Raw genomic sequence first — 24,868 nt, 5'->3', positions numbered from 1 at the left:
CGAGATCAGGCGTGAACAGGGTGTGGTATGGCCGTGGCGAAGCTGCTGTAAAAAAGCCCCCTATTTTAAGGTGAGGCACACTAAGCGCCATTATACTAGATAAAAAATGAATGAAATACAAAAAAATACTTCAAAATGAGCTACATTAAAGATAAGAGCATTAGTTAAGTGAATTAAAAAACAGTCAAACTCTGTTTAAAGAACAGCTACTTTAAAGGCAATTGAATTAAATAAGCAGTAAGGGGAAGCAAAGAGTTGTGGTCAAACTTTGGCCAAGCACTAAGGGCCAGTGTATTAGATAAGTAGTGAAAAAACTCCAAAACTTACAGCACTCCGGGTATTCCTAGGCAGTTCCCCATCCAGAGTACTAGCTAAGGCCCCAACTCTGCTTAGCTTCTGAGATCAGGCGGAGATCAGGCGTGGACAGAGATTAAGGATGGCTGCAAGTAAAAGCTGCTGTAAAAGCCCCCTATTTCAAGGTGGGAGTACACTCAAGTGCCCATTAGTACTGGAGGAGAAATGAAGTAATGGGCGAAATACAAAAAATGCTTCAAGAATGAGCTGCATTAGAAGATAAGAGCATTAGTTAAGTAGCGTTAAAAACAGTCAAACTCTGTTTAAAGAACAGCTACTTTAAAGGCAATTAGATTAAATAGGCAGTAAGAAGCAAGCAAAGAGCTAGTCAAACTTTGCTTACACTAAGAATGATGTATTAGATAAGTAGTGAAAAAACTCAAAAACTTTTGGCACACAGAGTATTTCCTAGGCGATCTCATCCATCCAAGTACTACTTCAGGCCCAACTCTGCTTAGCACAGAGATCAGGCGGCAATCAGGGCGTGAACAGGTGTGGTATGGCCGTAGTTTAAAAAGCTGCTGCAAAAAGCCCCTTATTTTAAGGTGAGAGCGCACTAAGTGCCATTATACTAGATAAGTAATGAATGAAATACAAAAATACTTCAAAAATGAGCTACATTAAAGATAAGAGCATTAGTTAAGTAGTTAAAAACAGTCAACCCCTGTTTAAAGAACAACTACTTCAAAGGCAATTCAGATTAAAATAAAGCAGTAAAGGGAAGCAAAGAGCTGGTCAAACTTTTGCCACACTAAGGGCCAGTGTATTAGATGATGAGTGAAAAACTCAAAAACTTACAGCACCTGGTATTCCTAGGCAGTCTCCTATCCAAGTACACAATTCAGGCCTAACTCTGCTTAACTTCGGAGATCGAGGCGTGAACAGGAATTACATGGTCAGAAGTGTGAAAGCTGGGCTGCAAAAGCCCCTATTTTAAGGTGAGGCACTAAGCGCCATTATACTAGATAAATAATGAGATAGGAAATACAAAAAAATGCTTCAAAATGAGTCTGCATTAAAGATAAAAGCACTGAATTAAAGTAGATTTAAAAACAGTCAAACTCTGTTTGAAGAACAGCTACTTTAAAAACAATTGAATTACATAAGCAGTAAGTGGAAAGCAAAGAGCTGGTCAAACTCTTTGGCCACACTCAAGAGAGACCCGATATATTAGATAAATGATGAAAAACTCAAAACTTACAGCACCTGGAGTATTCCTAGGCAGTCTCCCATCCAAGTAATTAACTAGAGCCCAACTCTGCTTAGCTTCTGAGGATCAGGAGGCGAGCGATCAAGGGCGTGAACAGGGTAGTATGGCCATGTTTGAAAGCTGCCGCAAAAGCCCCTATTTTAAGGTGAGGCACACTAATTGCCATTATACTAGATATGTAATGAATGAAATACAAAAAATGCTTAAAAATGAGCTACATTAAAGATAAGAGCATTAGTTAAGTAGTTAAAAACAGTCAAACTCTGTTTGAAGAACAGCCACTTTAAAGGCAAATTGAATTAAATAAGGTGGAGTGGAAAGCAAAGAGCTGAGTCAAACTTTTGGCCACACTAAGAAGGGCCAGTGTATTAGATAAGTAGTAGAAAAAAACTCAAAACTTACAGCACCCGGTATTCCTAGGCAGTCTCCCATCCAAATTATAATTCAGGCCCAACTCTGCTTAGCTTCTGAGATCAGGCTGACAGATCAGGCGAGGAACAGGGTGGGATGGCCAGTAGTGAAAGCTGCTTAAAAAGCCCTCTATTTTAAGGTGAGGGGCACACTCAAGTGCCATTATACTGAATAAGTAATGAATGAAATACAAAAAATGCTTCAAGATAGGCTACATTAAAGATAAGAGCATTAGTTAAGTAGTTAAAACAGTCAAACTCTGTTTAAAGAGCAGCCAATTTAAAGGCAGTTGACCTAAAATAAGCAGTATGGGAAAGCAAAGAGCTGGTCAGAGCTTTGGCCACACTAAGAGCCAGTGTGTGTTAGATAAGCAGTGAAAAACTCAAAAACTTACAGCACCTGGTACTTATAGGCAGTCTCCCATCCAGAAGTACTAACTAGTCCTAACTCTGCTTAGCTTCTGAGATCAGACAAGATCAGGCGTGGACAGGGTGGGATGGCCGTAAACAAAAGCTGCTGCAAAATACCCTCTATTTTAAGTGTAGGGCACACTAGAATTGCCATTATACTAGATAAGCAATGAATAAATACAAAAAAAAATACTTCCAAAATGAGCTACATTAAAGATAAGAGCATTAGTTAGGCTGATTAAAAATAGTCAAACTCTGTTTAAAGAACAGCTACTTTAAAGGCAATTGAATTAAAATATAAGCAGTATGGAAAACAAAGAGCTGGTCAAACTTTTAGCCACACTAAAGTGTAAGTCTGTTAGATAAGCAGTGAAAAACTCCAAAACTTACAGCACCTGGTATTCCTAGGCAGTCTCCCACATCCAAGTACTAACTAGGCCCAACTCTGCTTAACTTCACCAGAGATCAGAGAGGCGTGAACAGGGTGGTATGGCCGTGGCGAAAGCTGCTGCAAAAAGCCCCTATTTTAAAGGTGAGGCACACTATGCCATTATACTAGATAAGTAATGAAATGAAATACAAAAAAATACTTCAAAATGAGCTACATTAAAGATAAGAGCATTAGTTAAGTAGTTAAAAACAGTCAAACTCTGTTTAAAGAACAGCTACTTTAAAGGCAATTGAATTAAATAAGCAGTAAGGGAAAGCAAAGAGCTGGTCAAACTTTGGCCACACTAAAGGGCCAGTGTATTAGATAAAAGTAGTGAAAAACTCAAAAACTTACAGCACCTGGTATTCCTAGGCAGTCTCCCCATCCAAGTACTAACTAGGCCCAACTCTGCTTAGCTTCTGAGATCAGACCCAGAGATCAGGCGTGAACAGGGTGGTATGGCCGTAAGCCAAAGTTGCTGCAAAAGCCCCTATTTTTAAGGTGAGGCACACTCAAGTGCCATTATACTAGATAAGTAATGAATGAAATACAAAAAAATACTTCAAAATGAGCTACATTAAAGATAAGAGCATTAGTTAAGTAGTTAAAAACAGTCAAACTCTGTTTAAAGAACAGCTACTTTAAAAAGGCAATTGGAATTAAAATAAGCAGTAAGGGAAAGCAAAAGAGCTGGTCAAACTTTGGCCACACTAAGGGCCAGTGTATTAGATAAGTAGTGAAAAACTCAAAAACTTACAGCACCTGGTATTCCTAGGCAGTCTCCCATCCAAGTACTAACTAGTGCCTAACTCTGCTTAGCTTCTGAGATCAGACGAGATCAGGCGTGAACAGGGTGGTATGGGCCGTGTTTGTAAAGCTGCCAAAAAGCCCCTATTTTAAGGTGAGGTACACTAAGTGCCATTATACTCAGATAAGTAATGAATGAAATACAAAAAATACTTCAAAATGAGCTACATTAAAGATAAGAGCGTTAGTTAAGTAAATTAAAAACAGTCAAACAATTTTTGAAGAACAGCTACTAGCGTAGGCAATTGAATTGTAATAAGCAGTAAGGGAAAAGCAAAGATCTGGTCAAACTTTGGCCACACTAAGGGCCAGTGTATTAGATAAGCAGTGAAAAACTCAAAAACTTACAGCACCTGTTACTCCTAGGCAGTCTCCCATCCAAGTACTAACTAGGCCCAACTCTGCTTAGCTTCTGAGATCAGGCGAGATCTGGCGTGAACAGGGTGGTGGCGTGGCTGTGAAGCAAAAGCTGCTGCAAAAGCCCCTATTTTAAGGTGAGGCACACTAAGTGCCATTATACTAGATAAATAATGAATGAAATACAAAAAATACTTCAAAATGAGCTACATTAAAGATAAGAGCATTAGTTAAGTAGTTAAAACAGTCAAACTCTGTTTAAAGAACAGCTACTTAAAGGCAATTTGAATTAAATAAGCAGGTAAGGGAAAGCAAAGAGCTGGTCAAACTTTGGCCACACTAAGGGCCAGTGTATTAGATAAGTAGTGAAAAACTCAAAAACTTACAGCACCTGGTATTCCTAGGCAGTCTCCCCCATCCAAGTACTAACTAGGCCCAACTCTGCTTAGCTTCTGAGATCAGACGCAGATCAGGCGTGAACAGGTGGTATGGCCGTAAGCCAAAGTTGCTGCAAAAGCCCCTATTTTAAGGTGAGGCACACTAAATGCCATTATACTAGATAAGTAATGAATGAAATACAAAAAATACTTCAAAATGAGCTACATTAAAGATAAGAGCATTAGTTAAGTAGTTAAAACAGTCAAACTCTGTTTAAAGAACAGCTACTTTAAAGGCAATTGAATTAAATAAGCAGTAAGGGAAAAAGCAAAGAGTTGGTCAAACTTTGGCCACACTAAGGGCCAAGTGTATTAGATAAGTAGTGAAAAACTCAAAACTTACAGCACCTGGTATTCCTAGGCAGTCTCCCCATCCAAGTACTAACTAGGCCTAACTCTGCTTAGCTTCTGAGATCAGACGAGATCAGGCGCGAACAGGGTGGTATGGCCGTGCAGCTGAAAGCTGCTGCAAAAATCCCTTATTTTAAGGTGAGACACACTAAGTGCCATTATACTAGATAAGTAATGAATGAAATACAAAAAAATACTTCAAAATGAGCTGCATTAAAGATAAGAGCGTTAGTTAAGTAGTTAAAAACAGTCAAACTCTGTTTAAAGAACAATCACTTTAAAGGCAATTGAATTAAATAAGCAGTAAGGGAAAGCAAAGAGCTGGTCAAACTTTGGCCAAACTAAGGGCCAGTGTATTAGATAAGTAGTGAAAAAACTCAAAATCTTACAGCACCTGGCATTCCTAGGCAGTCTCCTCATCCAAGTACTAACTAAAAACCCAACTCTGCTTAGCTTCTGAGATCAGACGAGATCAGGCGCGTAACAGGGTGGTATGGCCGTGCAGCTAAAGCTGCTGCAAAAAGCCCCCTATTTTAAGGTGAGGCACACCAAGTGCCATTATACTAGATAAGTAATGAATGAAATACAAAAAAATACTTCCAAAATGAGCTACATTAAAGATAAGAGCATTAGTTAAGTAGTTAAAAACAGTCAAACTCTGTTTAAAGAACAGCTACTTTAAAGGCAATTGAATTAAATAAGCAGTAAGGGGAAAGCAAAGAGCTGGTCAAACTTTGGCCACACTAAGGGCCAGTGTATTAGATGAGTAGTGAAAAACTCAAAAACTTACAGCACCTGGCATTCCTAGGCAGTCTCCCATCCAAGTACTAACCAGGCCCAACTCTGCTTAGCTTCACAGATCAGACGAGATCAGGCGTGAACAGGGTGGGATGGCCGTAAGCAAAAGCTGCTGCAAAAAGCCCCCTATTTTAAGGTGAGGCACACTAAGCCATCTCTACTAGATAAGTAATGAATGAAATACAAAAAATACTTCCAAAATGAGCTACATTAAAGATAAGAGCATTAGTTAAGTAGTTAAAAACAGTCAAACTCTGTTTAAAGAACAGCTACATTTAAAGGCAATTGAATTAAATAAGCAGTAAGGGAAAGCAAAGAGCTGGTCAAACTTTTGGCCACACTAAGGGCCAGTGTATTTGATGGGTAGTGAAAAACTCAAAACTTACAGCACCTGGTATTCCTAGGCAGTCTCCCATCCAAGTACTAACTAGGCCCAACTCTGCTAAACTTCTGAGATCAGACGAGATCAGGCATGAAACAGGGTGGTATGGCCGTGCAGCGAAAAGCTGCTGCAAAAAGCCCCTATTTTAAGGTGAGGCACACTAAGTGCCATTATACTAGATAAGTAATGAATGAAATACAAAAAATACTTCAAAAATGAGCTACATTAAAGATAAGAGCATTAGTTAAGTAGTTAAAAACAGTCAAACTCTGTTTAAAGAACAGCTACTTTTTAAAGGCAATTGAATTAAATAAGCAGTAAGGGAAAGCAAAGAGCTGGTCAAACTTTGGCCAAACTAAGGGCCAGTGTATTAGATAAGTAGTGAAAAACTCAAAACTTACAGCACCTGGTATTCCTAGGCAGTCTCCCATCCAAGTACTAATTCAGGCCCAACTCTGCTTAGCTTCTGAGATCAAACGAGATCAGGCGTGAACAGGGTGGTATGGCCATAAGCTTAAAGCTGCTGCAAAAAACCCTATTTTAAGGTGAGGCATACTAAGTGCCATTATACTAGATAAGTAATGAATGAAATACAAAAAAATACTTCAAAATGAGCTACATTAAAGATAAGAGCATTAGTTAAGTAGTTAAAAAAACAGTCAAACTCTGTTTAAAGAACAGCTACTTTAAAGGCAATTGAATTAAATAAGCAGTAAGGGAAAGCAAAGAGCTGGTCAAACTTTGGCCACACCAAGGGCCAGTGTATTTGATAAGTAGTGAAAAACTCAAAACTTACAGCACCTGGTATTCCTAGGCAGTCTCCCATCCAAGTACTAACTAGGCCCAACTCAGCTAAGCTTCTGAGATCAGACGAGATCAGGCATGAACAGGGTGGTATGGCCGTAAGCTTCAAAGCTGCTGCAAAAAGCCCTATTTTAAGGTGAGGCACACTATGCCATTATACTAGATAAGTAATGAATGAAATACAAAAAATACTTCAAAATGAGCTACATTAAAGATAAGAGCATTAGTTAAGTAGTTAAAAACAGTCAAACTCTGTTTAAAGAACAGCTACTTTAAAGGCAATTGAATTAAATAAGCAGTAAGGGAAAGCAAAGAGCTGGTCAAACTTTGGCCACACTAAGGGCCAGTGTATTTGATAAGTAGTGAAAAAACTCAAAACTTACAGCACCTGGTATTCCTAGGCAGTCTCCCATCCAAGTACTAACTAGGCCCAACTCTGCTAAGCTTCTGAGATCAGACGAGATCAGGCATGAACAGGGTGGTATGGCCGTAAGCTTTAAAGCTGCTGCAAAAAGCCCCCTATTTTAAGGTGAGGCACACTAAGTGCCATTATACTAGATAAGTAATGAATGAAATACAAAAATACTTCAAAATGAGCTACATTAAAGATAAGAGCATTAGTTAAGTAGTTAAAAACAGTCAAACTCTGTTTAAAGAACAGCTACTTTAAAGGCAATTGAATTAAATAAGCAGTAAGGGAAAGCAAGAGCTGGTCAAACTTTGGCCACACTAAGGCCAAGTTTATTAGATAAGCAGTGAAAAAACTCAAAACTTACAGCACCTGGTATTCCTAGGCAGTCTCCCATCCAAGTACTAACTAGGCCCAACTCTGCTTAGCTTCTGAGATCAGACGAGATCAGGCGTGAACAGGGTGGGATGGCCGTAAGCAAAGCTGCTGCAAAAAGCCCCTATTTTAAGGTGAGGCACACTAAGTGCCATTATACTAGATAAGTAATGAATGAAATACAAAAAAATACTTCAAAATGAGCTACATTAAAGATAAGAGCATTAGTTAAGTAGTTAAAAACAGTCAAACTCTGTTTAAAGAACAGCTACTTTAAAGGCAATTGAATTAAATAAGCAGTAAGGGAAAGCAAAGAGCTGGTCACACTTTGGCCAAACTAAGGCCAGTGTATTAGATAAGTAGTGAAAAACTCAAAACTTACAGCACCTGGTATTCCTAGGCAGTCTCCCATCCAAGTACTAACTAGGCCCAACTCTGCTTAGCTTCTGAGATCAAACGAGATCAGGCGTGAACAGGTGGTATGGCCAGAAGCCAATGCTGCTGCAAAAAGCCCCTATTTTAAGGTGAGGCACACTAAGTGCCATTATACTAGATAAGTAATGAATGAAATACAAAAAAACTTTAAAATGAGCTACATTAAAGATAAGAGCATTAGTTAAGTAGTTAAAAACAGTCAAACTCTGTTTAAAGAACAGCTACTTTAAAGGCAATTGAATTAAATAAGCAGTAAGGGAAAGCAAAGAGCTGGTCAAACTTTGGCCACACTAAGGGCCAGTGTATTAGATAAGTAGTGAAAAACTCAAAACTTACAGCACCTGGTATTTCTAGGCAGTCTCCCATCCAAGTACTAACTAGGCCCAACTCTGCTTAGCTTCTGAGATCAGACAAGATCAGGCGTGAACAGGGTGGTATGGCCGTAAGCGAAATCTGCTGCAAAAGCCCACTATTATAAGGTGAGGCACACTAAGTGCCATTATACTAGATAAGTAATGAATGAAATACAAAAAATACTTCAAAATGAGCTACATTAAAGATAAGAGCATTAGTTAAGTAGTTAAAAACAGTCAAACTCTGTTTAAAGAACAGCTACTTTAAAGGCAATTGAATTAAATAAGCAGTAAGGGAAAGCAAAGAGCTGGTCAAACTTTGGCCACACTAAGGGCCAGTGTATTAGATAAGTAGTGAAAAAACTCAAGAACTTACAGCACCTGGTATTTCTAGGCAGTCTCCCATCCAAGTACTAACTAGGCCCAACTCTGCTTAGCTTCTGAGATCAAACGAGATCAGGCGTAAACAGGGTGGTATGGCCATAAGCTAAAGCTGCTGCAAAAAAACCCTATTTTAAGGTGAGGCATACTAAGTGCCATTATACTAGATAAGTAATGAATGAAATACATAAAAATACTTCAAAATGAGCTACATTAAAGATAAGAGCATTAGTTAAGTAGTTAAAAACAGTCAAACTCTGTTTAAAGAACAGCTACTTTAAAGGCAATTGAATTAAATAAGCAGTAAGGGAAAGCAAAGAGCTGGTCAAACTTTGGCCACACTAAGGGCCAGTGTATTTGATAAGTAGTGAAAAAACTCAAAACTTACAGCACCTGGTATTCCTAGGCAGTCTCCCATCCAAGTACTAACTAGGCCCAACTCTGCTAAGCTTCTGAGATCAGACGAGATCAGGCATGAACAGGGTGGTATGGCCGTAAGCTAAAGCTGCTGCAAAAAGCCCCTATTTTAAGGTGAGGCACACTAAGTGCCATTATACTAGATAAGTAATGAATGAAATACAAAAAAATACTTCAAAATGAGCTACATTAAAGATAAGAGCATTAGTTAAGTAGTTAAAAACAGTCAAACTCTGTTTAAAGAACAGCTACTTTAAAGGCAATTGAATTAAATAAGCAGTAAGGGAAAGCAAAGAGCTGGTCAAACTTTGGCCACACTAAGGGCCAAGTTTATTTGATAAGTAGTGAAAAAACTCAAAAACTTACAGCACCTGGTATTCCTAGGCAGTCTCCCATCCAAGTACTAACTAGGCCCAACTCTGCTAAGCTTCTGAGATCAGACGAGATCAGGCATGAACAGGGTGGTATGGCCGTAAGCGAAAGCTGCTGCAAAAAGCCCCCTATTTTAAGGTGAGGCACACTAAGTGCCATTATACTAGATAAGTAATGAATGAAATACAAAAATATACTTCAAAATGAGCTACATTAAAGATAAGAGCATTAGTTAAGTAGTTAAAAACAGTCAAACTCTGTTTAAAGAACAGCTACTTTAAAGGCAATTGAATTAAATAAGCAGTAAGGGAAAGCAAAGAGCTGGTCAAACTTTGGCCACACTAAGGGCCAAGTTTATTAGATAAGTAGTGAAAAACTCAAAAACTTACAGCACCTGGTATTCCTAGGCAGTCTCCCATCCAAGTACTAACTAGGCCCAACTCTGCTTAGCTTCTGAGATCAGACGAGATCAGGCGTGAACAGGGTGGGATGGCCGTAAGCAAAAGCTGCTGCAAAAGCCCCATATTTTAAGGTGAGGCACACTAAGTGCCATTATACTAGATAAGTAATGAATGAAATACAAAAAATACTTCAAAATGAGCTACATTAAAGATAAGAGCATTAGTTAAGTAGTTAAAAACAGTCAAACTCTGTTTAAAGAACAGCTACTTTAAAGGCAATTGAATTAAATAAGCAGTAAGGGAAAGCAAAGAGCTGGTCAAACTTTGGCCAAACTAAGGGCCAGTGTATTAGATAAGTAGTGAAAAACTCAAAAACTTACAGCACCTGGTATTCCTAGGCAGTCTCCCATCCAAGTACTAACTAGGCCCAACTCTGCTTAGCTTCTGAGATCAAACGAGGTCAGGCGTGAACAGGGTGGGATGGCCGGAAGCCAATGCTGCTGCAAAAAGCCCCTATTTTAAGGTGAGGCACACTAAGTGCCATTATACTAGATAAGTAATGAATGAAATACAAAAAAATACTTTAAAATGAGCTACATTAAAGATAAGAGCATTAGTTAAGTAGTTAAAAACAGTCAAACTCTGTTTAAAGAACAGCTACTTTAAAGGCAATTGAATTAAATAAGCAGTAAGGTAAGGAAGCAAAGAGCTGGTCAAACTTTGGCCACAATAAGGGCCAGTGTATTAGATAAGTAGTGAAAAACTCAAAACTTACAGCACCTGGTATTTCTAGGCAGTCTCCCATCCAAGTACTAACTAGGCCCAACTCTGCTTAGCTTCTGAGATCAGACGAGATCAGGCGTGAACAGGGTGGTATGGCCGTAAGCTTAAACCTGCTGCAAAAAGCCCACTATTATAAGGTGAGGCACACTAAGTGCCATTATACTAGATAAGTAACGAATGAAATACAAAAAAATACTTTAAAATGAGCTACATTAAAGATAAGAGCATTAGTTAAGTAGTTAAAAACAGTCAAACTCTGTTTAAAGAACAGCTACTTTAAAGGCAATTGAATTAAATAAGCAGTAAGGGAAAGCAAAGAGCTGGTCAAACTTTGGCCACACTAAGGGCCAGTGTATTAGATAAGTAGTGAAAAACTCAAAACTTACAGCACCTGGTATTTCTAGGCAGTCTCCCATCCAAGTACTAACTAGGCCCAACTCTGCTTAGCTTCTGAGATCAGACGAGATCAGGCGTGAACAGGGTGGTATGGCCGTAAGCTAAACCTGCTGCAAAAGCCCACTATTATAAGGTGAGGCACACTAAGTGCCATTATACTAGATAAGTAATGAATGAAATACAAAAAAATACTTCAAAATGAGCTACATTAAAGATAAGAGCATTAGTTAAGTAGTTAAAAACAGTCAAACTCTGTTTAAAGAACAGCTACTTTAAAGGCAATTGAATTAAATAAGCAGTAAGGGAAAGCAAAGAGCTGGTCAAACTTTGGCCACACTAAGGGCCAGTGTATTAGATAAGTAGTGAAAAAACTCAAGAACTTACAGCACCTGGTATTTCTAGGCAGTCTCCCATCCAAGTACTAACTAGGCCCAACTCTGCTTAGCTTCTGAGATCAAACGAGATCAGGCGTAAACAGGGTGGTATGGCCATAAGCAAAAGCTGCTGCAAAAAAACCCTATTTTAAGGTGAGGCATACTAAGTGCCATTATACTAGATAAGTAATGAATGAAATACAAAAAAATACTTCAAAATGAGCTACATTAAAGATAAGAGCATTAGTTAAGTAGTTAAAAACAGTCAAACTCTGTTTAAAGAACAGCTACTTTAAAGGCAATTGAATTAAATAAGCAGTAAGGGAAAGCAAAGAGCTGGTCAAACTTTGGCCACACTAAGGGCCAGTGTATTTGATAAGTAGTGAAAAACTCAAAACTTACAGCACCTGGTATTCCTAGGCAGTCTCCCATCCAAGTACTAACTAGGCCCAACTCAGCTAAGCTTCTGAGATCAGACGAGATCAGGCATGAACAGGGTGGTATGGCCGTAAGCGAAAGCTGCTGCAAAAAGCCCCCTATTTTAAGGTGAGGCACACTAAGTGCCATTATACTAGATAAGTAATGAATGAAATACAAAAAAATACTTCAAAATGAGCTACATTAAAGATAAGAGCATTAGTTAAGTAGTTAAAAACAGTCAAACTCTGTTTAAAGAACAGCTACTTTAAAGGCAATTGAATTAAATAAGCAGTAAGGGAAAGCAAAGAGCTGGTCAAACTTTGGCCACACTAAGGGCCAGTGTATTTGATAAGTAGTGAAAAAAACTCAAAACTTACAGCACCTGGTATTCCTAGGCAGTCTCCCATCCAAGTACTAACTAGGCCCAACTCTGCTTAGCTTCTGAGATCAGATGAGATCAGGCGTGAACAGGGTGGTATGGCCGTAAGCGAAAAGCTGCTGCAAAAAGCCCCTATTTTAAGGTGAGGCACACTAAGTGCCATTATACTAGATAAGTAATGAATGAAATACAAAAAATACTTCAAAATGAGCTACATTAAAGATAAGAGCATTAGTTAAGTAGTTAAAAACAGTCAAACTCTGTTTAAAGAACAGCTACTTTAAAGGCAATTGAATTAAATAAGCAGTAAGGGAAAGCAAAGAGCTGGTCAAACTTTGGCCACACTAAGGGCCAAGTTTATTAGATAAGTAGTGAAAAACTCAAAACTTACAGCACCTGGTATTCCTAGGCAGTCTCCCATCCAAGTACTAACTAGGCCCAACTCTGCTTAGCTTCTGAGATCAGACGAGATCAGGCGTGAACAGGGTGGGATGGCCGTAAGCAAAAGCTGCTGCAAAAAGCCCCATATTTTAAGGTGAGGCACACTAAGTGCCATTATACTAGATAAGTAATGAATGAAATACAAAAAAATACTTCAAAATGAGCTACATTAAAGATAAGAGCATTAGTTAAGTAGTTAAAAACAGTCAAACTCTGTTTAAAGAACAGCTACTTTAAAGGCAATTGAATTAAATAAGCAGTAAGGGAAAGCAAAGAGCTGGTCAAACTTTGGCCAAACTAAGGGCCAGTGTATTAGATAAGTAGTGAAAAAACTCAAAAACTTACAGCACCTGGTATTCCTAGGCAGTCTCCCATCCAAGTACTAACTAGGCCCAACTCTGCTTAGCTTCTGAGATCAAACGAGATCAGGCGTGAACAGGTGGTATGGCCGTAAGCCAATGCTGCTGCAAAAAGCCCCTATTTTAAGGTGAGGCACACTAAGTGCCATTATACTAGATAAGTAATGAATGAAATACAAAAAAATACTTTAAAATGAGCTACATTAAAGATAAGAGCATTAGTTAAGTAGTTAAAAACAGTCAAACTCTGTTTAAAGAACAGCTACTTTAAAGGCAATTGAATTAAATAAGCAGTAAGGGAAAGCAAAGAGCTGGTCAAACTTTGGCCACACTAAGGGCCAGTGTATTAGATAAGTAGTGAAAAACTCAAAAACTTACAGCACCTGGTATTTCTAGGCAGTCTCCCATCCAAGTACTAACTAGGCCCAACTCTGCTTAGCTTCTGAGATCAGACGAGATCAGGCGTGAACAGGGTGGTATGGCCGTAAGCTAAACCTGCTGCAAAAGCCCACTATTATAAGGTGAGGCACACTAAGTGCCATTATACTAGATAAGTAATGAATGAAATACAAAAAAATACTTCAAAATGAGCTACATTAAAGATAAGAGCATTAGTTAAGTAGTTAAAAACAGTCAAACTCTGTTTAAAGAACAGCTACTTTAAAGTCAATTGAATTAAATAAGCAGTAAGAGAAAGCAAAGAGCTGGTCAAACTTTGGCCAAACTAAGGGCCAGTGTATTAGATAAGTAGTGAAAAAACTCAAAACTTACAGCACCTGGTATTCCTAGGCAGTCTCCCATCCAAGTACTAACTAGGCCCAACTCTGCTTAGCTTCTGAGATCAAACGAGATCAGGCGTAAACAGGGTGGTATGGCCATAAGCAAAACCTGCTGCAAAAAAACCCTATTTTAAGGTGAGGCATACTAAGTGCCATTATACTAGATAAGTAATGAATGAAATACAAAAAAATACTTCAAAATGAGCTACATTAAAGATAAGAGCATTAGTTAAGTAGTTAAAAACAGTCAAACTCTGTTTAAAGAACAGCTACTTTAAAGGCAATTGAATTAAATAAGCAGTAAGGGAAAGCAAAGAGCTGGTCAAACTTTGGCCACACTAAGGGCCAGTGTATTAGATAAGTAGTGAAAAAACTCAAGAACTTACAGCACCTGGTATTCCTAGGCAGTCTCCCATCCAAGTACTAACTAGGCCCAACTCTGCTTAGCTTCTGAGATCAGACGAGATCAGGAGTGAACAGGGTGGTATGGCCGTAAGCGAAACCTGCTGCAAAAAGCCCCCTATTATAAGGTGAGGCACACTAAGTGCCATTATACTAGATAAGTAATGAATGAAATACAAAAAAATACTTCAAAATGAGCTACATTAAAGATAAGAGCATTAGTTAAGTAGTTAAAAACAGTCAAACTCTGTTTAAAGAACAGCTACTTTAAAGGCAATTGAATTAAATAAGCAGTAAGGGAAAGCAAAGAGCTGGTCAAACTTTGGCCAAACTAAGGGCCAGTGTATTAGATAAGTAGTGAAAAACTCAAAAACTAACAGCACCTGGTATTCCTAGGCAGTCTCCCATCCAAGTACTAACTAGGCCCAACTCTGCTTAGCTTCTGAGATCAAACGAGATCAGGCGTAAACAGGGTGGTATGGCCATAAGCAAAAGCTGCTGCAAAAAAACCCTATTTTAAGGTGAGGCATACTAAGTGCCATTATACTAGATAAGTAATGAATGAAATACAAAAATACTTCAAAATGAGCTACATTAAAGATAAGAGCATTAGTTAAGTAGTTAAAAACAGTCAAACTCTGTTTAAAGAACAGCTACTTTAAAGGCAATTGAATTAAATAAGCAGTAAGGGAAAGCAAAGAGCTGGTCAAACTTTGGCCACACTAAGGGCCAGTGTATTTGATAAGTAGTGAAAAAACTCAAAACTTACAGCACCTGGTATTCCTAGGCAGTCTCCCATCCAAGTACTAACTAGGCCCAACTCAGCTAAGCTTCTGAGATCAGACGAGATCAGGCATGAACAGGGTGGTATGGCCGTAAGCGAAAGCTGCTGCAAAAAGCCCCTATTTTAAGGTGAGGCACACTAAGTGCCATTATACTAGATAAGTAATGAATGAAATACAAAAAAATACTTCAAAATGAGCTACATTAAAGATAAGAGCATTAGTTAAGTAGTTAAAAACAGTCAAACTCTGTTTAAAGAACAGCTACTTTAAAGGCAATTGAATTAAATAAGCAGTAAGGGAAAGCAAAGAGCTGTTCAAACTTTGGCCACACTAAGGGCCAGTGTATTTGATAAGTAGTGAAAAACTCAAAACTTACAGCACCTGGTATTCCTAGGCAGTCTCCCATCCAAGTACTAACTAGGCCCAACTCTGCTAAGCTTCTGAGATCAGACGAGATCAGGCATGAACAGGGTGGTATGGCCGTAAAGCGAAAGCTGCTGCAAAAGCCCCCTATTTTAAGGTGAGGCACACTAAGTGCCATTATACTAGATAAGTAATGAATGAAATACAAAAAATACTTCAAAATGAGCTACATTAAAGATAAGAGCATTAGTTAAGTAGTTAAAAACAGTCAAACTCTGTTTAAAGAACAGCTACTTTAAAGGCAATTGAATTAAATAAGCAGAAAGGGAAAGCAAAGAGCTGGTCAAACTTTGGCCACACTAAGGGCCAGTGTATTAGATAAGTAGTGAAAAAACTCAAAAACTTACAGCACCTGGTATTCCTAGGCAGTCTCCCATCCAAGTACTAACTAGGCCCAACTCTGCTTAGCTTCTGAGATCAAACGAGATCAGGCGTGAACAGGGTGGTATGGCCGTAAGCCAATGCTGCTGCAAAAAGCCCCTATTTTAAGGTGAGGCACACTAAGTGCCATTATACTAGATAAGTAATGAATGAAATACAAAAAAATACTTTAAAATGAGCTACATTAAAGATAAGAGCATTAGTTAAGTAGTTAAAAACAGTCAAACTCTGTTTAAAGAACAGCTACTTTAAAGGCAATTGAATTAAATAAGCAGTAAGGGAAAGCAAAGAGCTGGTCAAACTTTGGCCACACTAAGGGCCAGTGTATTAGATAAGTAGTGAAAAAACTCAAAAGCTTAGAGCACCTGGTATTTCTAGGCAGTCTCCCATCCAAGTACTAACTAGGCCCAACTCTGCTTAGCTTCTGAGATCAGACGAGATCAAGCGTGAACAGGGTGGTATGGCCGTAAGCGAAAGCTGCTGCAAAAAGCCCACTATTTTAAGGTGAGGCACACTAAGTGCCATTATACTAGATAATTAATGAATGAAATACAAAAAAATACTTCAAAATGAGCTACATTAAAGATAAGAGCATTAGTTAAGTAGTTAAAAACAGTCAAACTCTGTTTAAAGAACAGCTACTTTAAAGGCAATTGAATTAAATAAGCAGTAAGGGAAAGCAAAGAGCTGGTCAAACTTTGGCCACACTAAGGGCCAGTGTATTAGATAAGTAGTGAAAAAACTCAAAAACTTACAGCACCTGGTATTCCTAGGCAGTCTCCCATCCAAGTACTAACTAGGCCCAACTCTGCTTAGCTTCTGAGATCAGACGAAATCAGGCGTGAACAGGGTGGTATGGCCGTAAGCGAAAGCAGCTGCAAAAACAACCCTATTTTAAGGTGGGGCATACTAAGTGCCATTATACTAGATAAGTAATGAATGAAATACAAAAAAATACTTCAAAATGAGCTACATTAAAGATAAGAGCATTAGTTAAGTAGTTAAAAACAGTCAAACTCATTTTAAAGAACAGCTACTTTAAAGGCAATTGAATTAAATAAGCAGTAAGGGAAAGCAAAGAGCTGGTCAAACTTTGGCCACACTAAGGGCCAGTGTATTAGATAAGTAGTGAAAAAACTCAAAAACTTACAGCACCTGGTATTCCTAGGCAGTCTCCCATCCAAGTACTAACTAGGCCCAACTCTGCTTAGCTTCTGAGATCAGACGAGATCAGGCGTGAACAGGGTGGTATGGCCGTAAGCGAAAACTGCTGCAAAAGCCCCTATTTTAAGGTGAGGCACACTAAGTGCCATTATACTAGATAAGTAATGAATGAAATACAAAAAAATACTTCAAAATGAGCTACATTAAAGATAAGAGCATTAGTTAAGTAGTTAAAAACAGTCAAACTATCTTTAAAGAACAGCTACTTTAAAGGCAATTGAATTAAATAAGCAGTAAGGGAAAGCAAAGAGCTGGTCAAACTTTGGCCACACTAAGGGCCAGTGTATTAGATAAGTAGTGAAAAACTCAAAAACTTACAGCACCTGGTATTCCTAGGCAGTCTCCCATCCAAGTACTAACTAGGCCCAACTCTGCTTAGCTTCTGAGATCAGACGAGATCAGGCGTGAACAGGTGGGATGGCCGTGGCGAAAGCTGCTGCAAAAGCCCCTATTTTAAGGTGAGGCACACTAAGTGCCATTATACTAGATAAGTAATGAATGAAATACAAAAAAATACTTCAAAATGAGCTACATTAAAGATAAGAGCATTAGTTAAGTAGTTAAAAACAGTCAAACTCTGTTTAAAGAACAGCTACTTTAAAGGCAATTGAATTAAATAAGCAGTAAGGGAAAGCAAAGAGCTGGTCAAACTTTGGCCAAACTAAGGGCCAGTGTATTAGATAAGTAGTGAAAAACTCAAAACTTACAGCACCTGGTATTCCTAGGCAGTCTCCCATCCAAGTACTAACTAGGCCCAACTCTGCTTAGCTTCTGAGATCAGACGAGATCAGGCGTGAACAGTGTGGGATGGCCGTAAGTGAAAGCTGCTGCAAAAAGCCCCTATTTTAAGGTGAGGCACACTAAGTGCCATTATACTAGATAAGTAATGAATGAAATACAAAAAATACTTCAAAATGAGCTACATTAAAGATAAGAGCATTAGTTAAGTAGTTAAAAACAGTCAAACTCTGTTTAAAGAACAGCTACTTTAAAGGCAATTGAATTAAATAAGCAGTAAGGGAAAGCAAAGAGCTGGTCAAACTTTGGCCACACTAAGGGCCAGTGTATTAGATAAGTAGTGAAAAAACTCAAAACTTACAGCACCTGGTATTCCTAGGCAGTCTCCCATCCAAGTACTAACTAGGCCCAACTCTGCTTAGCTTCTGAGATCAGACTAGATCAGGCGTGAACAGGGTGAGATGGCCGTAAGCGAAAGCTGCTGCAAAAAGCCCCCTATTTTAAGGTGAGGCACACTAAGTGCCATTATACTAGATAAGTAATGAATGAAATACAAAAAATACTTCAAAATGAGCTACATTAAAGATAAGAGCATTAGTTAAGTAGTTAAAAACAGTCAAACTATTTTTAAAGAACAGCTACTTTAAAGGCAATTGAATTAAATAAGCAGTAAGGGAAAGCAAAGAGCTGGTCAAACTTTGGCCACACTAAGGGCCAGTGTATTAGATAAGTAGTGAAAAAACTCAAAAACTTACAGCACCTGGTATTCCTAGGCAGTCTCCCATCCAAGTACTAACTAGGCCCAACTCTGCTTAGCTTCTGAGATCAGACTAGATCAGGCGTGAACAGGGTGGGATGGCCGTAAGCGAAAGCTGCTGCAAAAAGCCCCCTATTTTAAGGTGAGGCACACTAAGTGCCATTATACTAGATAAGTAATGAATGAAATACAAAAAAATACTTCAAAATGAGCTACATTAAAGATAAGAGCATTAGTTAAGTAGTTAAAAACAGTCAAACTCTGTTTAAAGAACAGCTACTTTAAAGGCAATTGAATTAAATAAGCAGTAAGGGAAAGCAAAGAGCTGGTCAAACTTTGGCCACACTAAGGGCCAGTGTATTAGATAAGTAGTGGAAAAAAACTCAAAAACTTACAGCACCTGGTATTCCTAGGAAGTCTCCCATCCAAGTACTAACTAGGCCCAACTCTGCTTAGCTTCTGAGATCAGACGAGATCAGGCGTGAACAGGGTGTGATGGCCGTAAGCTAAAGCTGCTGCAAAAAGCCCCCTATTTTAAGGTGAGGCACACTAAGTGCCATTATACTAGATAAGTAATGAATGAAATACAAAAAAATACTTCAAAATGAGCTACATTAAAGATAAGAGCATTAGTTAAGTAGTTAAAAACAGTCAAACTCTGTTTAAAGAACAGCTACTTTAAAGGCAATTGAATTAAATAAGCAGTAAGGGAAAGCAAAGAGCTGGTCAAACTTTGGCCACACTAAGGGCCAGTGTATTAGATAAGTAGTGAAAAAACTCAAAAACTTACAGCACCTGGTATTCCTAGGCAGTCTCCCATCCAAGTACTAACTAGGCCCAACTCTGCTTAGCTTCTGAGATCAGACGAGATCAGGCGTGAACAGGGTGGGGATGGCCGTAAGCTAAAGCTGCTGCAAAAAGCCCCTATTTTAAGGTGAGGCACACTAAGTGCCATTATACTAGATAAGTAATGAATGAAATACAAAAAATACTTCAAAATGAGCTACATTAAAGATAAGAGCATTAGTTAAGTAGTTAAAAACAGTCAAACTCTGTTTAAAGAACAGCTACTTTAAAGGCAATTGAATTAAATAAGCAGTAAGGGAAAGCAAAGAGCTGGTCAAACTTTGGCCACACTAAGGGCCAGTGTATTAGATAAGTAGTGAAAAAACTCAAAAACTTACAGCACCTGGTATTCCTAGGCAGTCTCCCATCCAAGTACTAACTAGGCCCAACTCTGCTTAGCTTCTGAGATCAGACGAGATCAGGCGTGAACAGGGTGGTATGGCCGTAAGCGAAAGCTGCTGCAAAAAGCCCCCTATTTTAAGGTGAGGCACACTAAGTGCCATTATACTAGATAAGTAATGAATGAAATACAAAAAATACTTCAAAATGAGCTACATTAAAGATAAGAGCATTAGTTAAGTAGTTAAAAACAGTCAAACTCTGTTTAAAGAACAGCTGCTTTAAAGGCAATTGAATTAAAAAAGCAGTAAGGGAAAGCAAAGAGCTGGTCAAACTTTGGCCACACTAAGGGCCAGTGTATTAGATAAGTAGTGAAAAAACTCAAAAACTTACAGCACCTGGTATTCCTAGGCAGTCTCCCATCCAAGTACTAACTAGGCCCAACTCTGCTTAGCTTCTGAGATCAGACGAGATCAGGCGTGAACAGGGTGGTATGGCCGTAAGCGAAAGCTGCTGCAAAAAGCCCCCTATTTTAAGGTGAGGCACACTAAGTGCCATTATACTAGATAAGTAATGAATGAAATACAAAAAAATACTTCAAAATGAGCTACATTAAAGATAAGAGCATTAGTTAAGTAGTTAAAAACAGTCAAACTATTTTTAAAGAACAGCTACTTTAAAGGCAATTGAATTAAATAAGCAGTAAGGGAAAGCAAAGAGCTGGTCAAACTTTGGCCACACTAAGGGCCAGTGTATTAGATAAGTAGTGAAAAACTCAAAACTTACAGCACCTGGTATTCCTAGGCAGTCTCCCATCCAAGTACTAACTAGGCCCAACTCTGCTTAGCTTCTGAGATCAGACTAGATCAGGCGTGAACAGCGTGGGATGGCCGTAAGCTTAAAGCTGCTGCAAAAAGCCCCTATTTTAAGGTGAGGCACACTAAGTGCCATTATACTAGATAAGTAATGAATGAAATACAAAAAATACTTCAAAATGAGCTACATTAAAGATAAGAGCATTAGTTAAGTAGTTAAAAACAGTCAAACTCTGTTTAAAGAACAGCTACTTTAAAGGCAATTGAATTAAATAAGCAGTAAGGCAAGGCAAGGCAAGTTTATTTATATAGCACATTTCATACACAATGGTAATTCAAAGTGCTTTACAAAAGAGGAAATAAAATAATTACAAGATTTAAATAACAATAAAAGAAATTAAAATAAAATAAAAACACTGATTTAAGATAAATTGAATTTAAAGCAAAAAGAGATTGATTTAAAACAGTTTAAAATAAAAGAAGCAAAGTAGCACAGTTCGGACGCAGCACAGTGCTCATTCTGTAAATGCACAACTAAACAGATGAGTTTTGAGTCTGGATTTAAAAGTGACTAATGTTTCAGCACATCTGATCTCTTCAGGAAGCTGGTTCCAGATGCGAGCAGCATAATAACTAAAAGCAGATTCTCCTTGTTTGGTGTGAACCTTTGGTATTTCTAACTGACTTGATCCTAGTGATCTGAGTGGTCTGTTAGGTGTATAAATAGTGATCATATCTGCAATGTATTTAGGTCCTAGTCCATTGAGTGATTTATAAACGAGTAAAAGTGCTTTAAAATCAATTCTAAATGTCACTGGAAGCCAGTGTAAGGACCTGAGGATTGGTGTGATGTGCTTTGATTTTCTGGTTCGAGTCAGGATCCTGGCAGCAGCGTTCTGGATGAGCTGCAGCTGTCTGATGGTCTTTTTGGGAAGGCCAGTGAGGAGACCATTACAATAGTCCACCCTGCTGGTGATGAAGGCATGGACTAGTTTCTCCAGGTCTTGCCTGGGCACAAAGCATCTTATTCTTGCAATATTTTTTAGGTGATAGTACGCTGATTTAGTCACTGCTTTGACATGACAGCTGAAACTAAGGTCGGTCTCTAGAATCACACCAAGATTCTTGACTTGCCTTTTGGTTGTTTGACCCCTTGAGTTAAGGTATGCATTCACCTTGTGAACTTCATCTTTATTTCCAAATGCAATGACCTCAGTTTTCTCCTTGTTTAACTGAAGAAAATTTTGGCACATCCAACTGTTGATTTCATCAATGCATTGGCAGAGTGATTCAATGGGGCTGTAGTCATTTGGAGATAAAGCTAGGTAAATCTGTGTGTCGTCAGCATAGCTGTGATAGGCAATTTGATTCTTTCTCATTATTTGACTTAGTGGGAGCATATACAGGCTAAACAAGAGCGGCGCAAGAATTGAGCCTTGTGGGACTCCGCATGTCATGGACGTCCACTTAGACCTATGCTCTCCTATACTCACATAATAACCCCTCCTCTAAATATGACCTGAACCAGTTTAGAGCCATTCCAGAAAGCCCGACCCAGTTTTCCAGTCTGTCTAGAAGAATGTTATGATCGACAGTGTCAAACGCAGCACTAAGATCTAGTAGTACCAGCACTGATATTTTACCAGAATCAGAGTTTAAGCGAATATCATTTATTATCTTAACTAACGCTGTCTCTGTGCTGTGGTGCGGTCTGAAACCAGATTGAAAATTATCCAGATAACCATTTGAGTTCAAGTAGCTGTTCAGCTGATTCAGAACTACCTTTTCAATGATCTTGCCTATGACCGGAAGATTTGATATCGGTCTATAGTTACTCAATATACTGTTATCAAGATTTCTCTTTTTCAGGAGGGGCTTAACAACCGCAGTTTTCCAGGGCGTTTGGAAAAGTCCCAGAAAGAAGTGATGTGTTCACCACTTCTAAGATGTCAGCTTTAAAACAGTCAAACACGCTTTTAAGAAAGGATGTGGGAGTGTGTCAAGACAGCAGGTTGAGGATTTTAGGTGCTGTATTACTTCCTCCAAAGTTTTGCTATCAATTGCTTCAAGAACACACATAGTGACTCCTTTTTGAGATTGTGGTTGAATCTGACATATCTCTACATCATCTGATGTTTTAATTGCCTTTCTGATATTTTCGATCTTCTCAGAAAAGAATGAGGCAAACCCATTGCATTTGCTGTCAGAAAGCATTTCACTGGGAATCTGACTTGGGGGGTTTGTCAGTCTCTCAACCGTAGCAAAAAGAGTGCGGGTGTTGTTCAGGTTACTATTTATAAGGTTTGAGAAAAACTTCTGTCGTGCTGTGGCTAATTCCACATTAAAAGCATGCAGGCTGTCTTTATAGATGCTATAGTGGATTTCAAGTTTTGTCTTCCGCCACGTCCGCTCAGCCTTTCTGCATTGCCTTTTCATGATCTGCACTGCTGTTGATTTTCTCCAACATGACTTTTGTCTGCCAGTCTTCTTACTGACTTTCACAGGTGCAATGTCATCCATGACATTCTTAACTTTTGAGTCAAAGGACTCTAGGAGAAGATCAACGCAGTCGGGCAGAAATGCTTGGCATTGAAGAAACAGCCTTCATAAATAGCACACTTGTGTTCTCATTAATGCATCTCTTTCTGACAGTGACAGATCTGGATTCAGTGGTAGCAGAGATCAATATATCAAAGAAAATACAGAAGTGATCAGACAGTGCTACATCCTTGATAACAATGGACGAAAGCTGTAAACCCTTACTAATGAGTAAATCTAGCGTGTGCCCATGGTGATGTGTAGGTCCATGCACATGCTGAATCAGCTCAAAAGTGTTTAAAACGGTTACAAATTCTTTTGTAGTTTTGATTTCTGCATTTTCTATGTGGATATTAAAATCCCCTGCAATCACAAAACAGTCAAATTCTGAACAAATCATTGATAACAATTCTGTGAACTCTTCAACAAAGGCTGGAGAATATTTTGGAGGCCTGTAAATAATGATAAACAGGATGCGTGGAGCACCTTTCAACACAATCCCTAGATATTCAAATGACAAGTACTGACCAAATGACACTTGTCTGCACTGAAAGACATCTTTAAAGAGAGCAGTAACCCCACCCCTCTCTTGTCAACTCTGCAAACATTCATATAAGTGAAGTTGGGAGGGGCTGTTTCATTGAGCACTGTTGCACTGCAGCTTTCTTCAAGCCATGTTTCATTTAGAAACATAAAATCTAGATTGTTTGTAATTATTAAATCATTGATCACAAATGATTTGTTTTTAGTGATCGAACATTTAATAATGCTAGCTTGATGGTAGTACTTTTTGTTTCTATAGAAGTCTGAGTTTGTTGTCTAATGGGCATAGATTAGATTTGTCAGTTGTACGCCTTGAGAAGGCCTTAGACTTTCTATCCTGTAATAAGACGGAGATAGTGAGAGACACACTGGGTTCCCGCTTGTTTTCTAAACATCCCTGGAAGTTTTTGCTGTAGTCGCGGGGACCCGAAACACATCACTGAGAGCTGTTATCAGTTGTTTTTGCTTTACCAGCTGCAGATGGAGGAGGGATGGCCTGGCGTTGTCGCAGCGGCCGAAGAGCTCTCGCTGGAGGAGGGCGAGCTGGGCCCAGCGGCCTTGGAGGCGGTGGTGCCCGCCGTTTTGTAGTTGATAACTGGGGGCTCGCAGCAAAGGAGTGGGAGAGTCTGGTTTTAGCCACCAGTTCCTCCATTTTTTGTGAGAAGCTGAGAAGTGGCGATGCTTGAGAGAGGGATAATGTCTCTGGTAAACAGAGCATTGGTGTTTCCGGTGGCAGAATTATGCTGTCCTGGCTTCCCTGGCTGATTACCAGAGAGTCGTCCTTCGGCTCTGAGTCCTGGAGCCGTTGTTGTGCGTCACATTGTGTCTGTGATGGGCTCTGCGGGCAGGGCTCAACCGTGATAGTGTCCACAGACAGTGCTTGTTGTGGCTCTGTGGTGTTTTCAGTGTCCTTGTGGGATGTGTCGACCAGATGATGACTCTGAGGCTGATATGAAGTCCTGTCGTCATCCATACTTTGTCCAGGTGTGTGTGTGCCATTCATGTTGAGTGGACTGGCACACTCTGCTGATGGATGACGGAGTGAAAAATAGATGTTGTCCTTTAACACTCTCGCACCAAGTTTGTTTGGGTGAAGGCCATCCAGTTTAAACAGTTGTCTGTGTCCCCAGAACAGATTGAAGTTGTCGATGAAGTTGACTCTTTTTGACTGCAGGTTCTTTGTAGCCAAGTATTCAGTCCAAGCAACCGTGAAAACATGTTTGTTCCCCTTGCTGGGAGTGGTCCACTGATG

General features: G+C 39.1%; 7 non-coding genes and 35 pseudogenes across 7 annotated transcripts; all 42 read right to left on the bottom strand.

Moving 5' to 3' along the window:
* Positions 1-3,162: 3,162 nt before the first annotated feature.
* Positions 3,163-3,285, bottom strand: LOC122338879 (annotated as a pseudogene).
* A 1,073-nt stretch (positions 3,286-4,358) lies between these two features.
* Positions 4,359-4,479, bottom strand: LOC122338886 (annotated as a pseudogene).
* Positions 4,480-4,752: 273 nt separating this feature from the next.
* On the bottom strand, positions 4,753-4,872 carry LOC122338885 (annotated as a pseudogene).
* A 678-nt stretch (positions 4,873-5,550) lies between these two features.
* LOC122338871 lies at positions 5,551-5,669 on the bottom strand (annotated as a pseudogene).
* Positions 5,670-5,944: 275 nt separating this feature from the next.
* LOC122338884 lies at positions 5,945-6,064 on the bottom strand (annotated as a pseudogene).
* A 277-nt stretch (positions 6,065-6,341) lies between these two features.
* LOC122338842 lies at positions 6,342-6,461 on the bottom strand (annotated as a pseudogene).
* A 275-nt stretch (positions 6,462-6,736) lies between these two features.
* Positions 6,737-6,855, bottom strand: LOC122338866 (annotated as a pseudogene).
* A 272-nt stretch (positions 6,856-7,127) lies between these two features.
* LOC122338851 lies at positions 7,128-7,246 on the bottom strand (annotated as a pseudogene).
* A 274-nt stretch (positions 7,247-7,520) lies between these two features.
* Positions 7,521-7,639, bottom strand: LOC122338921 (annotated as a pseudogene).
* A 271-nt stretch (positions 7,640-7,910) lies between these two features.
* On the bottom strand, positions 7,911-8,028 carry LOC122338875 (annotated as a pseudogene).
* Positions 8,029-8,299: 271 nt separating this feature from the next.
* LOC122338853 lies at positions 8,300-8,418 on the bottom strand (annotated as a pseudogene).
* A 274-nt stretch (positions 8,419-8,692) lies between these two features.
* Positions 8,693-8,811, bottom strand: LOC122338844 (annotated as a pseudogene).
* A 274-nt stretch (positions 8,812-9,085) lies between these two features.
* Positions 9,086-9,204, bottom strand: LOC122338850 (annotated as a pseudogene).
* A 276-nt stretch (positions 9,205-9,480) lies between these two features.
* Positions 9,481-9,599, bottom strand: LOC122338849 (annotated as a pseudogene).
* A 276-nt stretch (positions 9,600-9,875) lies between these two features.
* On the bottom strand, positions 9,876-9,994 carry LOC122338920 (annotated as a pseudogene).
* Positions 9,995-10,267: 273 nt separating this feature from the next.
* On the bottom strand, positions 10,268-10,386 carry LOC122338873 (annotated as a pseudogene).
* A 276-nt stretch (positions 10,387-10,662) lies between these two features.
* LOC122338925 lies at positions 10,663-10,781 on the bottom strand (annotated as a pseudogene).
* A 275-nt stretch (positions 10,782-11,056) lies between these two features.
* LOC122338924 lies at positions 11,057-11,175 on the bottom strand (annotated as a pseudogene).
* Positions 11,176-11,450: 275 nt separating this feature from the next.
* Positions 11,451-11,569, bottom strand: LOC122338843 (annotated as a pseudogene).
* Positions 11,570-11,842: 273 nt separating this feature from the next.
* LOC122338865 lies at positions 11,843-11,961 on the bottom strand (annotated as a pseudogene).
* A 276-nt stretch (positions 11,962-12,237) lies between these two features.
* Positions 12,238-12,356, bottom strand: LOC122338894. The gene has a single exon (XR_006249882.1). It is a non-coding gene; the product is annotated as a 5S ribosomal RNA (ribosomal RNA).
* A 274-nt stretch (positions 12,357-12,630) lies between these two features.
* LOC122338919 lies at positions 12,631-12,749 on the bottom strand (annotated as a pseudogene).
* Positions 12,750-13,025: 276 nt separating this feature from the next.
* LOC122338856 lies at positions 13,026-13,143 on the bottom strand (annotated as a pseudogene).
* Positions 13,144-13,417: 274 nt separating this feature from the next.
* LOC122338923 lies at positions 13,418-13,536 on the bottom strand (annotated as a pseudogene).
* Positions 13,537-13,810: 274 nt separating this feature from the next.
* On the bottom strand, positions 13,811-13,929 carry LOC122338911 (annotated as a pseudogene).
* A 275-nt stretch (positions 13,930-14,204) lies between these two features.
* On the bottom strand, positions 14,205-14,323 carry LOC122338904. The gene has a single exon (XR_006249892.1). It is a non-coding gene; the product is annotated as a 5S ribosomal RNA (ribosomal RNA).
* Positions 14,324-14,598: 275 nt separating this feature from the next.
* LOC122338931 lies at positions 14,599-14,717 on the bottom strand (annotated as a pseudogene).
* Positions 14,718-14,989: 272 nt separating this feature from the next.
* Positions 14,990-15,108, bottom strand: LOC122338864 (annotated as a pseudogene).
* A 273-nt stretch (positions 15,109-15,381) lies between these two features.
* Positions 15,382-15,500, bottom strand: LOC122338867 (annotated as a pseudogene).
* Positions 15,501-15,775: 275 nt separating this feature from the next.
* Positions 15,776-15,894, bottom strand: LOC122338906. Its single transcript, XR_006249894.1, has one exon. It is a non-coding gene; the product is annotated as a 5S ribosomal RNA (ribosomal RNA).
* A 275-nt stretch (positions 15,895-16,169) lies between these two features.
* Positions 16,170-16,288, bottom strand: LOC122338863 (annotated as a pseudogene).
* Positions 16,289-16,564: 276 nt separating this feature from the next.
* Positions 16,565-16,683, bottom strand: LOC122338913 (annotated as a pseudogene).
* A 276-nt stretch (positions 16,684-16,959) lies between these two features.
* On the bottom strand, positions 16,960-17,078 carry LOC122338903. Its single transcript, XR_006249891.1, has one exon. It is a non-coding gene; the product is annotated as a 5S ribosomal RNA (ribosomal RNA).
* A 273-nt stretch (positions 17,079-17,351) lies between these two features.
* Positions 17,352-17,469, bottom strand: LOC122338887 (annotated as a pseudogene).
* Positions 17,470-17,740: 271 nt separating this feature from the next.
* Positions 17,741-17,859, bottom strand: LOC122338908. The gene has a single exon (XR_006249896.1). It is a non-coding gene; the product is annotated as a 5S ribosomal RNA (ribosomal RNA).
* Positions 17,860-18,132: 273 nt separating this feature from the next.
* Positions 18,133-18,251, bottom strand: LOC122338868 (annotated as a pseudogene).
* Positions 18,252-18,526: 275 nt separating this feature from the next.
* Positions 18,527-18,645, bottom strand: LOC122338855 (annotated as a pseudogene).
* Positions 18,646-18,923: 278 nt separating this feature from the next.
* On the bottom strand, positions 18,924-19,042 carry LOC122338857 (annotated as a pseudogene).
* Positions 19,043-19,318: 276 nt separating this feature from the next.
* LOC122338859 lies at positions 19,319-19,438 on the bottom strand (annotated as a pseudogene).
* A 274-nt stretch (positions 19,439-19,712) lies between these two features.
* LOC122338902 lies at positions 19,713-19,831 on the bottom strand. Its single transcript, XR_006249890.1, has one exon. It is a non-coding gene; the product is annotated as a 5S ribosomal RNA (ribosomal RNA).
* Positions 19,832-20,106: 275 nt separating this feature from the next.
* On the bottom strand, positions 20,107-20,225 carry LOC122338901. The gene has a single exon (XR_006249889.1). It is a non-coding gene; the product is annotated as a 5S ribosomal RNA (ribosomal RNA).
* Positions 20,226-20,499: 274 nt separating this feature from the next.
* LOC122338860 lies at positions 20,500-20,618 on the bottom strand (annotated as a pseudogene).
* Between the last annotated feature and the right edge of the window lie 4,250 nt (positions 20,619-24,868).

This window comes from Puntigrus tetrazona, unplaced genomic scaffold (assembly GCF_018831695.1).
Source record: "Puntigrus tetrazona isolate hp1 unplaced genomic scaffold, ASM1883169v1 S000000989, whole genome shotgun sequence".
Taxonomy (NCBI): Eukaryota; Metazoa; Chordata; class Actinopteri; order Cypriniformes; family Cyprinidae; genus Puntigrus; species Puntigrus tetrazona.
This window is presented reverse-complemented; position numbering and strand designations above follow the sequence as displayed.